We start from the raw sequence: 6,592 nt of genomic DNA on the forward strand, positions 1-6,592 counted from the left end.
GGACTTTTCTCCAGGTGAGATTTTATTTTGAAGGTCCAATCGCCCCGCTTCCTGCATCCATCCAGCCTATCTGTGACACTTGACTCAGCTGTTGGCACAAGCGGTCCTTCCTCCGTTCAAACAGCCTATTTTTGTGCGACAGACGGGGGCGCGCATCAGGCCACCTCCTCTTCCTCCTCATGTCCACTCTCGGCGCGCTGTGTCCTCCTCAAAACTCGGCATCATGGGCAGGAATCAAGCCTTTATTTTGATAATTAGAGGCATGACTCTAGAGGGGCGGATTGTATTAAGTGGAGTGTAAACATTCAGCAGATCACCTTGGGGCTCCTCTCCAACTACATTTGTTCTACTTATTAGCGCATCTGGTCCAGTGGATGAACATTTAAATGAATGCAAGGAGAATTAATAAACTCATTTTGGAGACACCTAGCTATTGTTTCGGGGCAGGGCACGTCTCCTTGTTTTGTCGTAACCAGAAGCCTCTGAATAATCATAAGCTTGTTAATATGGTATATTTTAGTGGAGCAAGTTTTTTCCTCTGGACGTGAGTCAGATACTGCTCATTGTAATGGTAAACAAGGAGGAGAGATGCACTGAAACCTCAGAGTAAATCTAATTCAGCATGAAGTTACCCCCCGGAGAAGTCAATATCTCCCTCTATCAGCTCGGTGTGTGTGTGTGCACGCGTGTGCACCTGTACCTGTATTTTTACCTTTCCCGCACTGCTGTTTGTTCTCTGATCTTACCATTTCAACTGGAGGGCACAGTAGGTGTGACACATTTGCACCTAAACAAAACATTTTTTGAGGTGTGTCCTTGCCACAGAGAACACACAATAAAGATTCATAGCTTTATATGTGATGTGTTCCAGGTGTGTTTCCGTTTCTTGGCACCAAATGGGGTGAAGGTGTTCAAGGCTTTGGGTTTTTTCCACTTGTATCCCAGTTAAAGCCCAGTTTAAGGACACTCCTAGGGGGAGTCTTATGTCTCTTAGCTCATTTGCTGGACACGGGTAGAGACAGCCGGTCTTGTGGCTGTGTTGTCCTTGGCTCTGTCGGTCAGCAGGGGACACGCAGGTGCTCTGCTACAGAGAGCCACACAGCAGTCGGCAGGGTTGCTGCGCAGCATTTCTGTCTCTTCGCTGACAGGGAAGACGGGGCTGTTTTGGTAGAAAGGACACACTGCGGGGCACAGACCTCAGCAGAAGAGGAAAAACCACCTGATGGCGAGGATGAAGAGCCACAGCAGCGGTCCCCTGCTTATGTACATAGATGTCACGGATCATTCAGTCAGAACAAATATCTAGGCTTGTTCCTAGGGAAGCGGAGGAAAAAAAACTTTGCCTTTATTCCCCAGAGCTACTAGTTTTTGAGACATATTGAGCAAGTGACTCCCCCTCATCCACCCCCTCTAAACAAATCTGTGGCAGAGAAGCAGGAGACGGTCGTGCTTTGATTTATTATTATTCCCTATGCGGAGAAAAATAACCTTAATTGATGGCTACTCTTGCCCATTAATTTACTGTACCATACTTCCCATCATGACACAAATGATAACAACAAACAGATCCTGGTAGAGTGATGTAGCCTGGCTGATTCACACTAAACATTTCTGCTGACTCACAGCCACCCCTTTTTTTCTCCTTCCTTTCAAACATACATTAGGCAAACTTGTCTCACTTTACCTGGCTCACGGGGCCCGCAGAAAGAAAAATAGATGTAAATTTAATTTTGAGTTAATGCACAAATATGTACTTTTCTCGAATGGAGAGAGCAGAGAGGAGGTTTTATCTGTGCAAACAAAACATCAGGGGGTGGAGATGTTTCTCTGGATGGATAGGATGCCTCAAGGTGCTCTGCAATTGCTGGGACCAAGAGACGATCGGCAACTAAGTTAAGCAATAATTTCTGACGTACAGCCTTGTCACACTTGACTTTGTCACACTAATATCTTAAAAGGTGGTGGATATAACACGAGGATGGTCGTTCAGTCTGGCCGCCAACCTAAAGCATCAGTATCTGATGACCTGGGAGTAAGACTCAACAATCATCTTTCTCCAGAGTCACATACAGAATGTTTGAAAGAACTGTGGAAGATTTAGGTGGATTTAGCAGTGAGAACTCATTTCAACCAGCTGAAACTTCTCTCGGTTAGATTTCCTTCAGTGTACATTGTTCAGGAGGTTTTTACTGCGAGCCAGTTTATCTGCAATGGTCTCTGCCTCTCAAAAACAAACAGTGATTTAAAAAAAAAAACAACAGTATTAAACTGGTAAAAACACTCAATAAAGCAGTGGCATGTTGCTTACAGGCCACTTACCCAGCAACTGCTAATGTGTGCTCATCTTTTTCACTGACAACTTAATGTGTGCTAACCTGATCCAGACATTCAGGAAGTTTTTTACCAAGACCCAAATTATCCGCAGAGGTCTCTATCTCTCCAAAACAAACCAACCAGGTGATATACACCAGTAAAAACACTGAATAAAGCAGTGTCCCATTACAAGTCAGTGTTTTGCCAACACTGTTCGGGATGCCACAGACAGGCTGCTAAGCCCAGCACTTGCTAATGTGTGCTCACCTTTTTTCTCTGATAACTTAAGATCCAGACACTCAGGAGGTTTTTTACCAGAGGCCGAATTATCTGCAGAGGTAGATAGAGGTGTCTTCCTCTCCAAAATAAATGAACCTGGTGATTTAAACCAGTAAAAATACTGAATAAAGCAGTTTCACATTAAAAAAAAAATCAGTGTTTTTCCAATGCTCTCCACTGAGGTGACTAATGCAAAAAAATGGGAATGGCCCTTTCTAGAGCCAGTGTTTGGTTTGTCTGCTCTGCACTGCTGTGGAAACATGGCAATGCAACAAGGCAATCTCTGTATAAGAGGACCTGCTCCCTATGTAGATATAAATGGCTCATTCTAAGGTAACGAAAACACAGCTGATCTTATTTTCAGGTGATAATACACTAAGGAAAACATACTTGTTATTTTATAATTTATTTCTGCCAATATATCCCCCTAAATCCTACACACCGGACCTTTAAATGCAAATTTATTTTCATCTGCCTGAATGTATATGGTGATGGTTGTGGGCCGATAGTGGCAGATAAAAGAGGTGATTGCCACCCTGGGGCCTCGGATCTCATTGAACACACTGCGATGCTTATAGAGAATCCACTCTTTATTAGAGCTGATCAATAGGGATCTGCTCAGTGAAAACACACAGATCAATGACCTCAAGCTCCGCACATCCTCCAAACAGTGAGAAAAGGCAGACAAGAGGCGGGTCTCAGCCGCTCAGGGTCTCTCTCATTGGCCGCGCACTCTCTCCTGGAGAGATTGACCTGCCAATCTGGTATTGATCCAGGGAGTTGAGAGGAAGAAGACGGGCTTCACTGTTCTGTATTGGACTTTCTGGGGACTGCTCCCCCAGACAGAGGCCAAGTAGGTTGGAGTAAAATTAATCACTCCTTGTTTCCCCTGTCTCCAGGCCCCGAGGAAGTCACTAGTAAAGGCGCACCCCACACATCCAGACACACACACACACACACTGGCCGCTTATCTTCCTTTTCCTCTACCTTATCCATCTTTCTCTCCCTCCCTAACCTCCTCCTGTGTCTCTTTCTGTGGCCTGTATGCTGATGTTTTGCTGCGCTGGACAGAAAAGTGAGGCTTCACACTCTGTAAAACCTAGTCTAGTCAGCATGCTGAATGCTAAGATTTTATATTTCTGATTAGAGAAGGACTACGCGTCGCATTCACCGCAGATGATAGAGCCAGCTGCCCTTGAGAAAGAGTCCCGACGCTCTCAGCAAACTTCAATGATCCTCTCAAGTGCTCTCTGTAAAAACAGGAGCATGATATACTGTCACTCATTTACCACGCACATTCTTTGAGGGCTTTTTTTTTTTTTCTTTTTTCTTTTTTACCATGGCAGAGAAGAGTCGGCGTGCTCTTGTCCTCTACGGGGATATATTGAAGAGATCGGCAGAGTGATTCCAGCAATCAAGGTTATCTTCCCTCTGTGTCCCTTTCAGCTTACTCCCTGCTCACCTCACAGCTTATCATCCCATTTAGTTTCATCCACTCCCCAGAACAGAAAGATCCAATCTAAATAACACACACACCTCCTTGTTTACATAAATATTTGTATATCCCACATCCCTCATTATTTGCTTTGCCCTGTAATGTGGTTATTACCTACATGACCTCAACACTTGGCGAGTATCAACAAAGAGAAATATCCCATTCAGACCACATTGCTGTACATACCTCCGTTACTGTAAAATACAAACATATCCAGCGATGTGGGGCCGCAAGGCACTCTGGGACTTTCATGCTCAAATGTCAGAGTGTTTCATCCTGATTGATGATGACTCACTCCCCTCCGCTCTTAGTCTGCATGAAAGAACAACAGCACCAATTAATGACCCAACCTCCTCACGTGCAACTGTAAGAAAACAACCGCTGTATCAAATGTTACAACACGCCACACAAACAGCGCTATTCTGATAAGAAAATACAGATATTTATGATGAAATATATATATGTTTAAGGCTACATTTTATCACCCCCCTCCATCCTTACCACATAGTAAAGTGGCTGCATGTGAAAACAGAGCAAGACTCAGCACTCATTGACATGCTCTACTAGAGGCCTAATGGCCCCTGGGTAATGGCCTCTTTGGTCTTCAGGAAATCCTCCCTCATGCATACATCAAAGCTGGGATTGAGAAGGATAGAGAGTGGAAAATAGAGGGGAGGAAAGAGACATCAGTGCCACACAGGGAGAGGAGAGAGGAGGTGAAGCTAACATACTAAAGGAAGCTCTTATGGTAGTGCGTTTTTGTTTATCATTTTTGCGGCAAGGTCAATCCTGCGTGTTTTAGATTTAAGGTTTGCATCAACATGGCACGCCAATGCTGTACTTGCACTGTTGAAATGGGGCTGGGTATCAAACCTCAGTATATTTTTAACACTGACTGAATGTGTCCATAGCCTTGTCAGATTTGTAGCATTGTTTATTTATTATTTAATTAGAAATATTTACTAAAATAAATAAAAGAAACATAGAAAAAAAATGGTGTATATTTTTATTAGTATCCTGTTTGTGTTAATACGATTCATCAAGTCTATCCCCGCAGTATCAAAGCTTTAATTTTGTTAATTAACCATTTAGTCAATCAAAAAGAAATCCATGTGAAATTTTGATAACTTTGATTATTTATGTATGAGTTGTCAAGAAAAATTCCCAACAGAATCTGCTTCTAGCATCTGAAATGTGAAGATTTTCTACAGTTCTTTTTCATATGACAGTAGACTTCATATCCTTGCATTTTGGATGACTGGTCAAACAAAACAAGTATTTTAAATGTGGCGTTTTACATTATTCTGACATTTAAATGACAAAAGAATATTTTTTTAAAAAAGAGAAAGTAGTTGCCGTCTTTCCTAGGGATACAACTAAAGATTTTTTTTCCATGTCAATCAATATGTCGATTATTTTCTCAGTTAATCGGTTAGTTGTTTGATCTATAAAATGTCAAAATGTCAATCAGTGTTTTCCAAAGCCCAAGATGACGTTCTCAAGTGTCTTGTTTTGTCCACGACCCAAACATATTTAGCTTGCTGTTATGAACAAATAAAGAAACCAGAAAATGTTCACATTTAACAAGCTGGAAAACAACTCAACCCAATTAATCAATTATCAAATAAGTTGGCAATTAATTAAGTGACAGTTCCTCCATTATTTGTTGCAGCTCTCGTCTCTCCTATGATATAAAGTTAGATATCTCCATTCTCAATTCCTCTGCCTATCTCTTTTCTTTCACTTTGTGTTCATCTCTCTTCTTCATTTCTTTTTTCTCTCACGTTGCTGACATACAGCATACCAGAGTTGTCAGCCAGCTGCTATAACAGGAGACCTGTAGTTTACCGCCCCACAACAACCCCCGCCTCTCCACACTGTCCATGAGCCATCTGCTTAGTCTGCACATTGCAGATCTGTCAATGCTATCTAATTATAATTCACACACAAAAGTGTTCATTGTGACCCTGACTGTGTTTGCAAAAGTTTTGCCTTGCTCCATATGCTAGGTACACAGCAGGCACCTGTCCATACGCATGCATGTGTGCATGTGTGCATTTATCTATCTATATGTGGTCTCTCTCCTGTGAGTAAATACAGCAGAGCGTTGCTCAGACACATTCAGAGAAAGCTGTGACCTCTACATGTCCTACACCATGCAGCGGAGCGGGTGAATTCTGCCCCTCGCAATGATTTTCAACTCATCTTGTAGACCGAGCAAGACCCAGTGAGCCTCTTTTTCAGATGCTTTTCTACAGTGGCAATCACAATGCTTCAAACATGAGATGGAATAAAGTGATCTGAAATGGATTGAATTTGTGTTAAAAAAAAAAAACAGGAGCAGGAGGAACTTCAAGCTGCTCCACAGTGGCATGCCGACATCAAACTGGCCTTCAATACGTTCGCAGCCAGTGAAGTATTAGGTGTCGGCATATAGAGCATATTAAACAGTGCCAGTGTTAAAGAGGCAAAACTAACAGGCCTGTGGCGCCTTCAGTGGCTTGA

This window comes from Epinephelus lanceolatus, chromosome 1 (assembly GCF_041903045.1).
Source record: "Epinephelus lanceolatus isolate andai-2023 chromosome 1, ASM4190304v1, whole genome shotgun sequence".
Classification (NCBI taxonomy): domain Eukaryota; kingdom Metazoa; phylum Chordata; class Actinopteri; order Perciformes; family Serranidae; genus Epinephelus; species Epinephelus lanceolatus.